Raw genomic sequence first — 9,910 nt, 5'->3', positions numbered from 1 at the left:
CGAAGCATTGTGTTATAGAAGGGAGAGCTCTGGATTTGGATCTGAAACACTCAGGGGTGAATTCTTGCTGTATGTGATCGTAAGCAAGTCACTTCTGTGACGCTCAGTTTCTCTTCCCATGTAAAATGGGAATAATACCCCTACTTCACAAAACTGTCATGAAGCTCAAAATGAAAGCATGGATGAGAGTGGAAAGTTTGCAAACTGTCATGTATAATGGAAGGAGGCTTAAGATGAATTTATGGTCTTGGTAAACTCGTGAATTTGATGGAGATTGTCTTTTCCCCAGCACTGTGGTCTGCACTAATAGGTGATAATACACTTGTAATCTTCTGCCTGTGATGAATAAAAAGGAATGAGAAAAATCAAGATGTCCTAATGTACAATGAATGACTAAAAGTGAGTATATGTTGATTTGTAGGTTGCCTAAGCATAGATATCAATCTCCATAAGAAATCATTACCAGTGAATCATATGCAAATATGTGGGCCTCCTAACTAGATCTGGTTCTGGTCCTAATTCTTCCACGGTGTAATCTGATAGCTATCTTCAGGTATTGGAAAGGCTATGGCGTGAAATAAGGATCAGATTTGATTTGTTTAGACCCAGAGGGCAGAATTGGGAGCCAGTGAGTGAAAGTTGGAGAGATGATGATTTAGAAGGGAAAACATCCCAACAATGAGAGCTGTCCAAAAAATGCAATGGGTTCTCTCATAAAGTAGTGGGCTCCCGCTCTTTGGAGGTCTTCAAACAAAGCTGGATAATCAATTGTTGGATATTCTGTGGAATGGATTCTCTTTGCAGATGTTGGATTAGATGTCCTCTTAGATCTTTTCCAATTCTGAAATTCTGTGTGTGACCTTGAACAAAGCAATTTCTCTCCTGGGGCCTCAGTTTCCTCAACTAGAAAATGACAAAATTAGATGGGCCAATCTCTATGATCTTTTACTTTCTTTGATTCAATGAGTCTAACTCAGGCCCTCTCTTTAAACATTCCTGAAAGGAGGAGGAAAGAGCAGGGTCAGTCTACAAAAAGATCCCAGCAGCCTAGGAAGATGGGACAAAACTGATGCAATTAAATTGAGTGAAAATAAATGTAAATTCTTACAGTTGGATTAAAAATTTGTGCAAGCATAGATGGGAGCTATGGCCAGACAACTTCCAAGTTCTATAAGTCCACACTGTGACATGGCCAGCCATCAAACCTAACAGGTGAAGAAAGGTCCGGTGTCTAGAGGGATGGAAGTGATTATCTCTTAGTGGTGCCTTAGTCAGATCATATCTAATCTGTCCAGTTCTAAGGGCCATGTTTAGGTGCAATATTTTTAAAAAATCAATTAGGAAGACCTGGATATCATGTCAGATAACATCCCACTAATGGAAGTAAGGTTGTATAGTGTGGATAAGAGAAGACTTAAGGGGAAACACAATAGATATGGCAATTATGAGGCACAGTGGATAGAGCACTGGACTTGGAGTCAGGAAGACCTGAATTCAAATCCAGTCTCACATTTACTAGTTGTATGACCCTGACAAGTCATTTAAGTCTGCCTCAGTTTCCTCATCCATAAAATAGGAAGAATTGTACCACTTCCCTGACAGGGTTGTTGTAAGGATAAAATGAGATCATTGTCAGACACTTAGAAAACATTAGAACACTAAATAAAGGCTAACTATCATTATTATTATATCTTGAAGGGGCAGCTAGGTGACTTAATAGAGAGCCAGGCCTGGAGATGGGAGGTACTGGGTTCAAATTTGAACTCAAGATGTGACCCTGAATCCAGTACCTAGCCCTTACTGTTCCTCTGCCTTGGAACCAATACATATACTGTATCTAGAAGTATTTGAAGAACTACCATGCAGAAGAAACAATAAATTTATTCTGATTGACCCATGTGGGGAGATGAAGATGAGAACAGAAAGGAAGTCATAGAGAAGCAAATATAGGCACCAGGTAAAGGAAAATGGCTTGTGCAGTAGGCTACCTTGGGAGGCAATTGAGCTCCCCATCACTGAGAGGGTTCAGGTTAAGGTTATACAACCACTTCTAAGAGATGTATTGGTTGAAAAAGGATAACTGCTCAGGTACAAGTTGGTCTAGTTGGCTTCTGAGATGCATGTTCCATCTCTTAGTTTCTGTGATTCCACTCTGGCCATGGAAGTTTGCTGAAATATGTACCATTTGTTCTTTCAATATTTTGAGGAAATCCAGATATCATAAGTCCCATTCTATTAAGCTAATAATTAAAGATACATCTTTGTTGTTTATCTTTTATTTTCAGAGAACACTAATGAAATGGGATGATGTCCTGACTGATGAGTGAATTGGATTTAAATGAGACAGAGTTGCACAAAGTCATCAACCTCACTCTCTTCCAGAGTCATCAAAGTCCAGTGGCAGGACAAAAGTCAGACTGATCAGTAATGGCCTGAGTTACAGTGGATGACCTTGGCAACTTCAATGTCTTATCAATCTCTAAACACTCCATAGAGCCTCCTTCAGTTGCCTTCATGTCCTTTGAAAAAAAATTGTTCTCATCCACCCATTCCACTGAGGAAAGTCTTCACAAGCTTGGGGTAGACAATACCCTAACTCACTGATAGCCCATCAGTGACCCTCAAACCTGTTTTATCCCATCTGCCACATGACTTTTACCAACGTATAGTCACTGTAAATATTACAGCTTCTTGGAGCCCCAGGTGAAAGTTAAATGCCAAGTGGACACAAAAGGAAGATGAGCAACTCTGAAATGGGTTCAACAAGCACTCACACCAGAGGTATTAATCCTCCTTGAACACCCCATACACACCAATGATACATCATAGTCTCTAGTCAAAAGAATCCTAGGTTTTTAGTTAGAGGACCCAACCTCAACTGTGTAACCTTAATTACACGTCATATCACTTCTCTAGATTTCAGCTTTTTCATCTTAAACTGCAGGGGTTGAGTAAGACGACTTTCAACGCTACATTCTATGGTTCTGAATTTATCTTGAAGGTCAAGCACAGTAAAGGCCCATACCCCACTTCTAGAGACAGGCTTTCCATTAAAGGTGAATCTTTTAATATCAGATTACTCAGCTTCATTAGTCATGAAGAGAATGAGTAAATATTAGATAAAGAAGACATTAGCCCCAATATGTCTTCTTTTTCTCTCTCCACAAACCTAAATCCTGAGATTCTTCTTGTATTTATAAGAGGCCTAGAGATGTGTAGTGAAAAGAAATGCCTCTCATACTCATAATCTTTGGGAAATGAACCAATTGAGTGTCAGAGTTCATTCTTTGTTCAGCCTTTATTCTAGGAGAAGGGAGTAATTATATTATTATTTTATACAATAACTTGCCCCATGACATTTCCTTTTGCCTTCTGGAAAAAGGAAAAGGAAGACATCATTCATTGGTTACATAAAACTGTAGTCCACATATAAAATTTTATCAGAAAATATATTTGTGTACTCTAGAATATATTGGGCAGGGAGGTGGGGTATGAGTGGAGAGAAGGAGATAATGGATGTTCTTAAGATCTAATAGTGGTAGCAGATGAGTAGTGTAAAATGGAGATTTGAACCCTGGACTTCAATCCCCAGAAGTCCTTGGTACTTACCAGAATTCCCTATAATCTCACCTGAGTCTTCACCTGAGTGCAAGAACACAATTTAAAAGGCTCTCTGCCTCCCAAGCTCTCTTTTCTTCCGCTTCTAAGCACACATGTCTCTCTACTTGGCATGCAAGATGTAGTAAGTGAATTGTGAATGGGCTAATCAGCCCTAGGACATGCTTTTCTTATTTTGTATTTTTTTATTTCCTTGATTTCTAATCATCTTTAATAAACCTCATAAAATATAATATTTTTATCAGTAGAGATTAATTTAATTTTTACAGTTTGGCTGACCTCATTGGTTGTAATGAAATACCTTCAATCTTAACTTTCCTAAATCTTTTCTCTAAGTTCAGCTTTTAATAGCTACTGCCTAGGATTTTCAGAAAAGACTCTTGATCAGCTCTGCTCCTGCTGCCTGCTCTTGCTTCCTGCTATCCCTGATTGCCTCTCCATGCCTTCTTGACCAAGATAGCTCCCTGGCCCACCTGATCCCCGGCCCCAGCAACTCAGGGCTCTGACCCAGATCACTCTTCACCCCAGGTTGCTGGTAGCTGCCCTTTGTGTCTGTCTTCAGAATCAAACACCAGCTGATAAAAACGGGGGTGTTCTTTCCTTAGGCTACAATTAGCCTGCATGTGGGGGCAGGGGACCACAGGGGGGAGAAAGAGGAGAAGGAAGAGACTTTTCCAAACAGGAAGTTACAAGCATGGCTTATTTCAAAGGGTGTCTTTTGAGTGCACTGGTCCTTTTATTTATCTCACCTGAGATTCAGGGGAGAAATTCATCTCCCTGCAATTCTATGCCATTTGGGCCTACCCAATTTGAGATTCCTAAAACCCACCCTCACTATGGGGAGGCAGCTCAGTGGCTCAGTGGCTCAGTGGCTCAGTGGATTGAGAGCCAGGCCTAGAGATGGGATTTCCTGGGTTCTAATCTGACCTCAGACACTTCCTGGATGTTGCCGACCCCTTACCAATCTTATGTCTTCTGACAATAAGCATCTAAATGGATAATTACAAAAAAAAAACAAAACAAAAAAAAACAAGGAACTTTAAAGAGACTGGAGGTTATATTTTAAGGCATTTAAAACTCCAATGTTTTATAAAAATCTCTGTATTCTATTGCATTTTGCTGATAGTTTTGCTTCAGATTTAATTTTGTTGGTTTTAAGTTCATATATTAATGTATTCAATACTATTCTGTTACACTGAATCATTTTAATGTACTGGGTTTTAACTACTGTTAAATTCTGTTGCTTTTCCCCTATAACTATACTGAACAAATATTATTGAATAAACTCATATATAAAAACAACCTTTTTCTGTTTTGAATTTGTAAATTGTCACAAAGAGGATAGGTGGATTTCATCAGAACTGGTTACAATTGTATAACAGCCTTTGGAAAATTTAATGAGCTAAATATCTCAAGTTGATTTTAAGGGATCTTTAGACATGACTTTTAGAATGTTTTTAACAATCTCTGGTCATTTTGCCTGCCCCTAACAAGAGGTAAGGTCCATTTTAGTAGCTGAAGTAAAATACAAATTTAATCCCCCACCTCCCACATTTATAAAAATGTGAATGGATGGGACATCACAGTCTCATACCAAAGGATCTGGGAAATTAATCCCAGGGCATTGTACCCCTAGAATACTCCCAAAAGAGGAGCATCTCTCATTTATAACTCTTCAGTTCACTTTACCCAACATCAACAGTACAGGGGTTTGGGTTTTTCCTAGACTCCTCTGCCACATTTTTTGTAATGATATCTAGATTTCTTGATGATGTTCTAGAACCAAATTGGTTTTACTTTGTTTAAATATGTTTACCAAGCTTGAAAGATTTGCTATACCTAAAAACTTGTGACAAGTATCCTTTTCTTTAAATATCATACAGCAGACTCATATAAAATATTATAATGGATTTGTTTACTATTATAATTAATTGGGCTATTGAAAAATTTGGGGATATTGATACCTACATATTTGTACTACTGTTCTTTTTTTTAAAAAAAAAAACTGTTTCCTTGTAAAATTCATTTGCTTGTACTCACAGTGGATCATGGCCAGATATTGTAACATTTAAATTGGTTTCTCCACTAAAAGTATTATATTTTAGAGGTTTATTAAGATTGTTAGAAATCAAGGAAATAAGAAATGCATGTGTCTAGGGATGAATAGCCCATTCACAGCCACTTACTCTACATACTGAGAGATGTGTGTGCTTAGAAGCAGAAGCAGAGAGAGCCCAAGTAGGCAGTACAGTCAGTTTAAATACCTATTTTGTTCTCAGTCAAGGTGGGGATTCAGGTGAGATTATAGAGAATTCTGGGAACTGCCAAGGACTTCTGGGGATTGAAATCTGGGGTTCAAATCTCCATTTTACAATATGAAGAGGAAATGGATCTCATTTTTGGTGAGAAAGCCTTGTATTCTATATTTTCTTAGCTGAAACAGTGTGTCAATGATTATAAGCTATATTTTTGAATTTTAAAATCCTTTTATTATTATATTTTTCTTGCATGTGCAATATACTATTTCAGTTTTTTTTATTTTTTATTTTTTATATATGAAGCACACATCACCAGTATTAAGATTTTCTTTAACTTTTTTTATTTAGCAATAATATAAGTTTAAAATACATTTGCTATAATGTCAATGCATGCCCCAAAAGCTTGAGACTATAAAAATGGTGCCACTAATTGTTTAAAAAAATTATGGAACTTTGCTTAATGATTCTGTCTGATTACAGGACAAGATAATACAAAAAGAGCCATTTCACAGGGCCAAAGAAGCACAAAGCTAACCTGCACAGTGCCAATCAAGCACAAGGTCAAAGAGACCAACCAATCCCGATGTGGGTGATGAAAATTTTAAGCCAATACAAAGGTGTGAAACTCAAGGTTGCGACGCTTAACATACGTTAAGATGTAAGCCTTCCTTGTATCCACACTCTTTGTGATAATACTTACAGATGAGTATCTCAAATTTGGCTCCTACCTGGCTCCTATAATCTAGTCCCTTTTCTGTCTTTCATAGTGTGGCAACTTTCTGTAGTCCTGGCTACTGACTGGGTAAATGGTTACTTGCTTATGTCATTTTAATATGGCCCTGATTCAAGGATATGTTATAGATTTACTTTTCCTTTACTTGGAATTTTTACATATAAGATTTTGATAGTCTATATTTCATCCAGAAATTATCTTTCTTTATTTGGCTTTTTTTAATTTTTTTTATTTCTCTTACCAATTGATTCATATACCTCATAACTCAGCCATGCATCCCTAAGTGATCCCTGTGTTTTTCAATCACCCTCTTCAAGGGGGGGGGGGGAATGTATAATTATTATTTTAAATTTCAAAGTTTAAATTCCTTGAGTCCACAGACCACAAGCTGTATGAGAAAGATCAAGAATGAACTATGGGTGTGGTTGATTGAACATTTAATTTGTATGTATACTCTTATGCCAAAGGGGACTAACCCCCTAACTGGCTTTTTGTCAATGTTCCTAGCAATCATTGGTTTTGTTCTCTTTTCCTCTTATCCTCAAACTATTGTAATCTTTAAGTTGATTAAGTTTCCATGATCCTTTTGAAGAAACTGGTTTACCAATATGATCACAGGGGGGAAATGTAAAATGGAGATTTGAACCCTGGACTTCAATCCCCAGAAGTCCTTGGTACTTACCAGAATTCCCTATAATCTCACCTGAGTCTTCACCTGAGTGCAAGAACAGAATTAAGTATTTAAAGGGCTCTCTGCCTCCCAAGCTCTCTCTTCTTCCGCTTCTAAGCACTGTAATATTTAAAATAGCTGAAGATATAAGCTGTAGTGAGTTAAAATGGTGGAAGATATAAATTGTGCTAGATAGAAGAGTGGGTGAGTAAATTTGACCCCTGAAATTATGTTTCACTACAGTGTCTTGGTTTTGAAATCAAATATAAGGTGGTCGCCAGGGAATATATTCCCAATTATGAATATGCCCAAGTCAACTGGGTTTTATAGAGAATTTAATTTATAATACAATGAGGAATTAAAGAAAAGAGAGAAAGAGAGAAAAAGGAAATAAGTATGAAGGGCCTTAAGCCAACATGGCCTAGACCTGAGTCTTAAGAGAGGGAGATCAGTCAGTCAGTCTTCTATCACTCACCAGAAGGTCTGTATAAGCAAGGAGGGAGAAGGGAAGCTCTTAAAGGACAATCTCTAAGGAGGTCTTGCTGGAGCTCCTCTGAGGGAACTCTGTCCCTCTGGAGGCTCTGGAGAGAGGCCCTTTGAAACAGTCTCTGGCTGGAAGGCTCTTTGAGGAGGACTCTGGCTGGAACTCTCTCTGAGGAAACTGTCACTAGAATCCTTGCTTAGACAGAACTTGTGGTGAGTGATAAAAGACTGACTGACTGATCTCTCTCTCTTAAGACTCAGGTCTAAGCCATGTTGGCTTAAGGCCCTCCATACTTATTTCCTTTTTCTCTTTTTCTCTCTTTTCTTTAATTCCTCGTTGTATTATAAATTAAATTCTCTATAAAACCCAGTTGACTTGGGCATATTCATAATTGGGAATATATTCCCTGGCGACCACCTTATATTTGATTTCAAAACCAAGACACTGTAGTGAAACATAATTTCAGGGGTCAAATTTACTCACCCACTCTTATATCTAGCACAATTTATATCTTCCACCATTTTAACTCACTACAGCACACACATCTCTCTACTCAGCATGCAAGATGTAGTAAGTGAATTGTGAAGGGCTAATCAGCCCTAGGCCTGTGCTTTTCTTATTTTGTATTTTCTTATTTCCTTGATTTCTAATAATCTTTAATAAACCTCATAAAATATAATATTTTTACCAGTAGAGACTAATTTAATTTTTACAGTTGGGAATGGCTGGAATAGGTATTAGGTACCATCATCCTCTGAATCTTGTACTATAAGCCAGCTCAGTATCCAGATCCTAAGCTTAGAGATCAGTGAAGTTTAGAAAGTACTAAAACAAGAAAGCCTTAGCCTATGGGCAAGGTCCCTTGACTCAGTTCCAAGCAGAAACCTGGGAAACTAGAGCAGTCAGCAAGGCCTGGATGCAGTCTAGATCATTCACAAGGATACTAGACTAGATTTCTGTGAAACACAAATATTTGTAGCCATCAATTGAATGAAACTATCATTTCAGAGGAATTGAGTACTGAATGAATTCATTCATAATTAACAGTCAGACAACTTCTGTGTACTTTCTGAACATTATACCTGGGACCTGAGAACTTCACCCTCTATGTGGGGAAAATCAAATGCCTTAGAATCCGTCCATGTGTGTCTAAGGCCTCAGAGACTTATTAGCTATGTAACCCTAGGCAAGTCACTTAATCCTGTTTGTCCCAGTTTCCTCCTCCATAAAATGATCTAGAGAAGGAAATGGCAAACCATTCCATTATTTTTGCCAAGAAAACCCTAAATAGGGTCACAAAGGTCACACATGAAATAAATATTCCAGAAACCAATCAGGAAACTTTTCCTAGGTCACAGTGAATGGATCCACCCATGTCCATCCACACTCTCATAAAAAAGCAACACTGCTAGACCTCAGTCAGGAACTCAGGATGAGGGAGAGGACATGATATTTAACTAGCAGGTGCTAAAAAATGTTCCTGAAGCTTATTCAAATACATCAAAAGCCTATAAGCTCCCCCTATCCAGCTCCATTTCTTGGTGGCACAAGGTCCTCTACCATGCCAGCCTTTTCATGTTGTATTCTAAGTACAACTCAAAGTTCATGCAAGGCAACAACAGAAGTAAGGAGAGGACTTCTATGAAATATAAATCTACACATGTGCATGTATCATAGGAGTCAGACACTTTGGCAGAGTAAACCTCATCAGCCACTGGATAGCTACCAAACTGGAATTTTCTATCTAAAGAATGAGTTTGACAAGTCATTTCGTGAACCATAGATAGAACACCCTTGGTGGGGAAATGATTGGGACTTTTCATTGTTTCTGTTAGGCTAGAGGTTGGATTAAAAATCCCCAACAGAAGTCATCATCATGGTCACTGGGCTTCTAAGAAGCAGATAAGTGTATCTTCTCTATATAAAAGCACAGGAACTCCTCTCCAATCCTGGCAATTTCTTATTTTGGCGAGAGGAACTATTTTGTTGGTCTTTTCCTAAAATGAGATGCATAGAACTGGTTGCAATACTCCATCAGTATCTAACTCCATTTTCCTTGTTGTGCATAGTGCTTCCAAACCACATTAGCTTTGGGAGCATCTCTAGCATGCTATGATCTAACATTTATTTTGCTGTATGTTAACCTT

This window comes from Monodelphis domestica, chromosome 2 (genome assembly GCF_027887165.1).
Source record: "Monodelphis domestica isolate mMonDom1 chromosome 2, mMonDom1.pri, whole genome shotgun sequence".
Classification (NCBI taxonomy): domain Eukaryota; kingdom Metazoa; phylum Chordata; class Mammalia; order Didelphimorphia; family Didelphidae; genus Monodelphis; species Monodelphis domestica.
Note: the sequence above shows the minus strand (reverse complement) of the source record.